This window comes from Malurus melanocephalus, unplaced genomic scaffold, assembly GCF_030028575.1.
Source record: "Malurus melanocephalus ecotype Western Australia unplaced genomic scaffold, MMel_1.1 scaffold_30, whole genome shotgun sequence".
Classification (NCBI taxonomy): Eukaryota; Metazoa; Chordata; class Aves; order Passeriformes; family Maluridae; genus Malurus; species Malurus melanocephalus.
In genome coordinates this window covers 1,755,804-1,765,106 of record NW_026623262.1, presented here as the reverse complement: position 1 = coordinate 1,765,106, position 9,303 = coordinate 1,755,804, and the positions used below count along the sequence as shown (strand labels likewise).

The 9,303-nt window shown below is 35.5% G+C and overlaps 1 long non-coding RNA gene across 1 annotated transcript in view; it reads right to left on the bottom strand.

Annotated features, from left to right (window-relative positions):
- Positions 1–882, bottom strand: part of LOC130572165 (uncharacterized) — a 2,632-nt gene extending 1,750 nt beyond the window's left edge. The window contains exon 1 of the long non-coding RNA XR_008965183.1: positions 768–882. This is a non-coding gene — a long non-coding RNA (uncharacterized LOC130572165). The remainder of the gene's footprint in view (positions 1–767) is intronic.
- Positions 883–9,303: the final 8,421 nt, after the last annotated feature.

Genomic DNA, 9,303 nt, shown 5'->3' with positions numbered 1-9,303 from the left:
ATCTGCTCTACTTTCATTGCCCTTCTAGGAATCAATTAGCTCCCAACTATTTTAGAGTTCATGGTAGCTGTTCAGTAACATTGCCCAAATGAAGGACTTTATACTTGCTAAACAAGTACATAGATGAGGCTTCATTTCCGTTGCTCCAAATGGTTTACAAAAATAAAAAGGAAAATAAATACTTTGATATTCTTAGCTGTGAATACAAAAGCAGAATGGTATCTCCTTATTATTTTAAATGGAAATTTGAGGAATTTAGAGAGAGGCTATATAACATGGATGTGGGCTATTAAATGAATGAGTATGACAATATGGAGGAGAATTCCTTTCAAAGATTATTTTTTCTCCAAAGCTGGTTTATAGTTGGAGTCTCTTGCTAAAACCTTCAGCAGTATTGGTAGCTCAAACACACTTGACTGCAGAGGAGAAAAAGATAGGAACATCCTGTAGCGCTCTACTCTTTATTCTGACTCCACTGAGTGAAATTTAATTCAAGGCTGGTCCTCACATCTTCAGCATTTAAAATGGTAGAGCTGACAGTATCATTTTTCATCTTCATTGTTGGTAATCCTGAGAATATTCTTAATTTGTGTTGGAACAATAATTTCCACTGGCAAATAAAAATCAAACTTAATGTGGAAGTTTCTCTCATTAGTTCTATTCTCTACTGATCTCATTCGTAAGTGCACAATGTTCATTTCAGAAGTAGTGTTCCTAAGAGTGAGCCTCCTTCTGTGTCACTCCAGAAAGCAATGGGGACAGCCTACCTGGAATCTTTAAGCTGTTGTTGCCTGATGATTCTACAAGGGATAACAATGTCTCTCCTCCTTTACAATATGAGGTGTTTGAGTGCCTGGGATTCTTCACTGAGTGCCAGAAAGAATAAGCCTGCAATAGAGAAATCATTGGCATGGCTGGGAAGGAGAGAAACAGTTCATGTCACTTCTGCAGTTTCTGAGTTGCAGGCATAGCTTAGAGCAGCTTTAGACTCCCTGACCATCTACAGCCTCATAGGTATGTATTGGAAGCCAAGGAKAGATGTGGTATTAAGGTACCCAGCCCAGAGCTCCCCTTTTTAACTTGRGCTCCCTATTCTGTGGGGGATATGAGAGTTTGTGAGGGTGTGCATCACCTTCCTGTAAGAACTTCAAAGGGATTGGGCCTGGCACATTTTATTTATGCTATTTTTTTTACTGGAAATAGTATTTACTGGAAATAAAAAGAACAAAGTGAAAATCCATCTTCTGTGTTTGGCTTTCTCTCCTCTGATCCTTTCAGAAGTGAAACCAATGGATTCAAACACAGTGAAGCCCTTAAAACTCAGTGAGTGGAGCATCAAAACAGACTACAGTGACACACAAGTAAAAAAGTCTAAAGACTATTTTTTTAATCATGTCAAGATGATCAATATTAAAGAAAGCGTAAAAGTAGGTCTCCTCAGTCTGGAACAGTTTTTCTAGCTGAGTATTGCTGTCTGGAATTATAATTTTGCATTTAGTATATGCCTTATGAATTTCTCCTCTAAGTTTGTWGAGAAGGTTGATTTGCTTGAAATGACCTGTGTATCTTTTGTATCATCTCAGTCCCACAGCTGTTGTCTGTCATTATTAAACAACTTGGGCAGTAATTTTATGGCTCAAAAGTACCCCAGAAAGGGAGACCAGGAGACATTCTGATTTGTTTGCAGTTGCATATTTTATAATGAAAGTCAAGAGTTTATCGTGAGCCTCARTTAAGAGAGGACTTCATCACACCATTTTTATATCTATTAGAACTGTCTCCAAATACTTATTATTAATGGAAGTTCTTCTGGATTAATTATGTCTCACCTGTGGACATACATGGATGTATTTTCAGGTACATCAGGCATGCTGATAACTTCGCTTTTTAAAAAAAAAGATGGCAGATACTTTGGGAATCCTACACCTAAATCAAATTTTTGTGAAAAGCCTGAAAATTCAGGGCCCAAAGTCTGAATCAGATTATGCTTTCTTCATTTACTACATTATCTGTCTAGAGATCCATCACTTGTGTAGTATCTMCCAAGGATCTTGACAATCAGGATAGCAGCCCAGCAGCATCAGCAGCATGTGCATGGCATCTGTGATTGTCAGGTGTGTGTGTTGGACTCACAGAAAAAGCATTGTTTTAAGCTACTTTTTCTGAGGTATTTTGCAAACTTCACTTATCTGTTATGCTGGAGGTCAAAGCATATCCCATCTAAAATAATTCCTCACTAAGAGGACTTCTATGCTTCAGTGAATGGTTGTGACTCAGCTACAGAAAAAAAAAAAATATTTCCATGGGTGAATCTTGGGGAAGAGGTTGCTATCTTATTTTGCAAATGGTAAGTGAAATATTACTTTAAAAGAACCCCAAAAGCTAAGATATCTCTAGCTGGTTAGCCAGTTCCACATCTTGAATATGGACTTGCAGATATTCACTTTTATCCTGTAATTTTGGCTGCAGAACTTAAAGCATCTAGATGCAAAATTTTGAGCAAATAAAGCTATGGTTCATCACAAGTATGTTTTCAGGGGTGCAAACACATATACATGTAAAACCAGTAAAAAATTCTATAAATGTTAATTAAAGCTGTGTTGGTGAGTTAAAATTCAAGCAGACTGAGGGAATAGGAGCAACTTAAGAGCCAGAATAAATGAGCACTTCAATTAGGGGAGATTTAAATACCCTCAGAACATGAGAGAGACAAGGGACAAYTGCTCAATCCTTTTGGTAAACTTACATCTCCTCATGCAATCTACTTGCTTCTAGAGGCATTGCTTAGGTATTAATATTTATCTTACTTTGTTTCCTGTATGTCATCTCTGACAACACTTGAATAAATTTGATAGAATGGATGGGTTTTTTAATCTTATGGTTATTCTAGGCTCAACTGACTATGGAGAAAATAATTTTTAGGGGTTTTTTTTCATCAAATTCAATGTAACAGTTTCAGAAAGCCCTTAAATGCAGTTATTTAAATAGCTTTAGGTTTAGCTATTGCCTCTGCAGGTACATCACGTTTTCCAGTGTCATAGCCATCATCTGAAAGATTGTGAAAGTTAACTGCTGATTTTATTGCAAGGTACTTAAAATTACAGTTAATATTTGTAATGAAGCCTGYTCCTTTGATTATCTTTGGTACTGACTGGGATTTAAATGTGATTACACTGCCAGAAAGAAAARTTCTTTTCTCTTTATGGTTCCTCTCTATTTGGATAAAGTTAGAAAAATGGTTCAGTTACTGAAAAATACCAGAACAACTGCTGACCTATATTCAGATCTTTTAACCTGCAGGTTTTTGTGGTGAAGGATTTGTTGAGTCACTGGTTGCATTGTGTTAATAAACTGATAATACTTTGTATTATTTTGGGCTCATATTTACAAAACTCCTATAGAAACAATTGTTTTGTAGATATTTCTCAGGAATATTATATACATAAGCATCAGTAATGACTTCTAATTTGTGGTTGATTAATGATATGTGGCTGATCATGGTGCAGGAAAGGCTCTCTCTTGGTCTATCTCTTGTAGTCTTCAGGAGATACAAACAAATCAGACCTTGTGGCTGATAGATTGTGATCTGTGTGAATGGAGAAGGAAGTTTACAGATACGGAAACAATTTCTGGTTGCATTATTTTATGAATGTCTCTTTAAGGATTTTAGTCTCAAAAATCATTGTGTGTTGTGTTTAGCATTAAATAAATTTAAGACAAAGTTTTATTTCCAAGAGAGAAATTTTACAAATTATGAAACTGTGCATTCTCAGTTTCATAAGATGATCCATTGGTCTGGACTCCTAAGCCATAGGAAAAAGCCCCACTCCATCTCTTTAAGCTACTGTACAGATTCTTGGCAACTGATGATAAAYGGATATGGCTTGTTAGGAAATCTGTCTGCCTTTTTCTCTTTCTTATTTTAGATGTAATCTGGAATGAAAACCAACATTGGCATACAGGCTCCAAAAATAACAAATCAAATAATATTTATAATATAATTTGGGATGTAATATTAGATTAAGTCTTTAGGCTTAGCCATATTGCAGAAAAAAGCTGTGACATAAGTTTTCCAATTCCAAGCAACAGTAGCAAAAAATCAGACCCCAAGCAATACCTTCTTCCTGCCTGTCTGCTCCTAGATGAGAATAGAAGCTGCTTTCTAAACCCAAGCACTTTGAAGTTGCTGTGATACATGACAATATGAAACTCTAAGACAGCTTTGGATTCCTATCTCACATCCTTGTAGATTTAATAAACAGAGAAGGAAGTGTGATTTGTTACTTGTCTGAATAAAGACAGGGCACTACCCTTTATGAGAGCTGGAACTAGCTGAATAGGAACTTAGAGTCAAAATGAAAATTTTATGAACCTTCACCATCCTCCTGTTAAACTGGAAGTCATYAACACCATCAAAACCAACCTATGGATATTGGCAGACATTTAAAAAGAGAGGAAAGCTGAGATTTGGGCCAAATGACAATACCCAGTGACAGCTAAGCCAGTCATAAATCCAGATTCCAGGGGATTGTTTCACAATTAGATATGTTAGCAAAGGAAAAGCAGCAAATGAGAAAAGATGCAGACAGACATAAGGAAGAGGTCAGAAACAGAACAGGGGAATGAGTGGAAGGCCAGTTTAAGAAAAGGTGCTCAAAGAGAGTATTTGTTCTTATTCTGCTGATTTTTCATTAATTCTTCATAAATCTGGCTGTTTGGAACAATATATTCTGAAAAATAGAAATTCCTCCTTTTAACAAAATTAACCTAGGGGTTCCTAAATGTCGGATAATTTTAGCTACTGTTTTAGTCATTGAGAGAATTTCAAGGTATCTGAATACCATTAATTTTAAAAAATTCACTAGATTTTTATATTAGGGATTTGGTGTTGCAACGAAATTAATTGGATACAGGAACCTTTCAAATTRTGCTTTCCATGTTTTCTGAAAATTATTTTTTCTCTATTCTGAAGTAATTAAAATATTTATGGAGCCCATAAAACATTTCTTTGTTTCTGCTTTGGGTTCTAACTCTACTATGAGGTGTCCTAGGAGGATATTAGGTATTTCAAAGTGTAGTGGACTATAAATTTACATTTTGAAAAATAAGATCTAAACAGCTAACTAATTATTGATGAATAGTGCTGTGTAAAAATCCTAAATGTGCTGTTCTAATAGAGCCAAGCTCTGAGAGTTTTGAGCAAATTGTGAACTAACTATAAAATAAGGTGTCCAGGTATTTGATTTGATTGTATTTTTTTACTGACAATTAATCTTGAAGAATTGTGGAAAAATCAAGAAAACAGCAAAAGATCTGCTTAGCAGTTTAGGATTTTCTAGGAAAACTATTCTCTGCCAGAAGTTTCCCATATAAGTATTTTCATCCTTTTAAGGATAGATTGTGTTCTCATCTTGAAGTACAATTTAATKCAAATTTTCTCCCACAAAAGTGAGTTAGTTTCAGGTGGGTAATTCTATCATGTAATAATAAATTTTTTTAAGGGGGAAGAAAAGCCTGCAAAAAATAGTTGYTACTGCATTGTAGCAAGAACATATAATTAATAAAACTGTGAAGTAAAATAGCCTGCTGCAGTCATTAAACCAAATAAATTCATCGTAAGCATTAAAAATTCTGCAAGAGAATAGCATTAAAATTAGTAATTATTTGAAATGTACTTACAGTTCCTGCAGTTCCTTTGTTTAATGAATACATTTCAAACACCACTGGCACACTCAACCACCACCGCTTTGTGGTTAATGGCAAACAGGACTTTAACCTTCCYTCCCAAGCTCTGTATTGCTTCTTTAACTGGCTGAATAAATGCTTGGTACAGTTCAACAGTGCAGTTTCATATTCTTCCATTTGAGCAATGATGATTAGAGGGTTTCTGTTCTCAGCTCATTTTTCCTGACCCACATGTGCTTCTGTAGTTGTTTTGATACAAATCTTTTTTAAAATAGGAAAATAGTTAGGGGGCAAGTTCAAATTAAAATATTCCTCTTCTTTTATCTATTTTTTCTGTGCTATTTTAAATTGAATTTCAGTTTCTTGAGCCAGTTCCTGGGTGTCCCTAGAAACAACTATGTCAGCATAARGGAAAGGATGGGGCAGGAATGAAGGTTGTGTGCTGAGAGTTCCTTATTTCAGATTTGAAAATTATTAGAAACCATAGCTATATAGCAAGCTAAAGCAGAAAAAAAAAAAAAAGACTTGGCACCAGAAACTTAGTCTAAAAATATAAGAAAAAAGAGAGAGCAATGATTAATTCACTAGAAGTACAGTGGGATACAATCAGCTCACATCAGTGCACCTGTTCCCCAATTTTTGGCACAGCATAAAATAAGAGATTCAGTATTTCTCTGTGTCTGTGTTATCTGGTCATGCAAGCAGGCACATGTGCAAGTATCTCCTTTTCCCCCTGGTGATGGTGGTTGGCACAGGAGCTGAGCAGAGAGCCTGGAAGCAGGCATTGGATCCAGTCCTGCCAACCCCAGCCCGAGGAGGCACTGCTGGAAATGAGGGCTTGGGTGTGGTTCTGATTTAAGATATGTATCTGRATAATTAAAATGAGGAAAATATATTAATTTTGGGGAATGGAGCTGTAATAAGTTCTGTCAACTTTGATTCTATCTGTGTAAATTTTTTGGCATAGTTTCTTTACAAGGATGTGAACTTGTAAAGTGGCCTAACCCCTTTCCCACATGTAACCTGCATAATCAAACACCCACTCAGAAACAGAGATCTCACTCTTGATCTCCCTAATTGGAATTGACAATATTTAGATTATGATTATTTTCTCCRGGTTCATGATATGATTTTTACATGAATGGCTGTCTAAAGTTTTAATTACATGTCATTTATAGAGGTTATATTAGTTTCTTTCTAAGTCTTGGAAGTAAGAGATTGGTTTAATTAGTTTTCAAGGAGCTGTTCAGGTAATTTCCTATTGTTATGAGGCATGTATCATCTCGTATTTAATTATTTTTGTTTGAGCATGAAAGTTACTGTCTGCTTTCTGCGGTAGCTTCTGTCCTCTTTTAGATGTGTGACTTCTGTAACAGTGTAACCTTGTCAGGAGGGAACCTTTTTTAAATTGGTAAATTTGTGCTTAAACTTCTATCTGAGTTTGTGTGAAAAGGAGCAGGGAACAGAAATCCAACTAGTACTTTTTTTTAAGTGTTACTATTTGTTTTAAAAATAATTTATTTGACAAATCATAGTCATGGCTAGATCCTGCAAGAATGTTTATATGGAAAACACGTCTTTTCAGTTTGGCTTTCAGCATCCCTGGATGCACCAAACATCCTTTGGAGGGATGCAGACATGCAARCAGCATAGCTTCCGCAGCTGCTCTTCCCAAAACAGTTGGGTGCTCACCATGAACCCAAAGGTTGCTCAAGCTTTCTTTTTGACACCGACCAAGCAAGAGATAGTCCCAGGAGCTGCTGAGCTGGTGATGGCTGAAAGGAAGGGTGGTTGCCCAGCAGAGCTCAGGCACGGGAAGCAGCTTTGCTGGAGTCAATGGCAGTGAGGTAACAGCAGCTCCAGGATGTGTGAGSCAGCCCTTGGTGTGACATGTGGGGGATGAAGCTGCAGATTCTTTGTCCTCAGATGTTCCTTTMCCTGTGAGCTATGGGTGATAGGAAAGCTGTTGGTGGATTCATAGAACTTTTCTATTCCACAGTGTAGCTGTATTATTGCTGCTGCCTGCTGGCCTTAGGGAGCAAATTTCTGATTGCTTTACATCCTAACCAGCCATACTGCTCCGGAATTTCCTCAGCAGTTTTGCTGGATCTTGTATTCATGTTTACACTACCTGTGCAGCCTCATCACACTGTATTATCTTATGTGAAGGCTATTAACCCAGTTTAAATTATGTTTGTTGATTGACATGTTAATTTTTTTTTCCAGAATGATAATGTTTTCAATAATACACTAGATATTTCATCTGTCAGCTCTTTGGACAAAAAAAAATATCCCATTTGAATAGCTCTTAGTCTTTTCTGTATTCATCAGCAAGTCTTATTTTTTGTTTTGTTTTTTTTTTTTTCTTTCTTGTTTTGCCAATTTCTAAATTGGCAAAAAATACAAGAGTTTAGAACTATTACATTGAAATCCACCAGTTTTGGACTAAGTTTTGAATAAGTGAAGAGAAACTTTATAATTCCTAGATAAAGTGACAAGGTAGAAAGAAGCTGATAAATGGCTGTTATTCTGTTTCTTTTAGACACAGAAGACAGAAATAATTTTCTCTAAATGTACTGCTATTATTATTAAGCTATTCAAAAAACAGAATCTCTTCTCCCAAGTTGGAGATGGTACCTCTGCTGGGTTATCATTTTATGTGCTTATGTATGTATGAACTGCAGGTGACTATTCAATAAATCCATTTTTCTTGTCATTAATATTAAAAGATTTCCAACTTCCACTTGCATGCTTTATTTATGATCAAGTCCTTGCAATAAGAAATGTGATCTTTAATAAAATGAAATGTGTGTGTCTGATGGAAAGAAGCATTAATCACGCTGAAAGCAACCAATACACATTTATTCCCTTTTGCCATATTGTCACATTGCATTTCTATAGGTTAATCATGATTTTAAAAAATATGTAAACATATTTTCAAAGAAGTGCTCTCCTTTAATGCACTGTGAGTCCAAATAAAGATGAGTATGTTCAGTTCCCTCATCTATTCAGAGAGCAGGGCAATCCAATGCCCATTTACTTCTGCTTTCCTTCCAGGTATTTCTATTATCTTGAACATTGTGGATTCAAAACTTATAGATGTGAAGTTCCTTAAAGGATACATTTTAAACATCAGTACCACATTGAAGTGATTCTAATTTTCCATAACCTTACTTAAAGTTAGCCCATTTTTTGTAATACWCATTAATGCTCCCATGAATGTATAGAAATTATTTGTATTGATATTTCATTTATTTACATTATTCCATCATGATTAACACCCACCTCCTACAAAACAACWAATTTGCAAGATTGTTAATATTCTGCTTAAGACAACCTTGGATGTTTACTTAGCAATAAACTTATTTTAGAGCTTATTCTTTTGGCAAAGAACATTTTCAGAACAATGTTTTTACTGAGTGAACTGCACCATATTTAAATCATACAAAAATGAATCACATAAATTTTAAAATTACATTCCTAGCACAGCTGTACCAGGCAAGGAGGTGTGAATGAAAAATGACTGAAAAAATTCTTTGAATAGTTGCATTAATTTCTACAGGAATTAATTGCAGTTATCATGATTTCATTTTGTGTTCACTGTCACCAACTGCCACT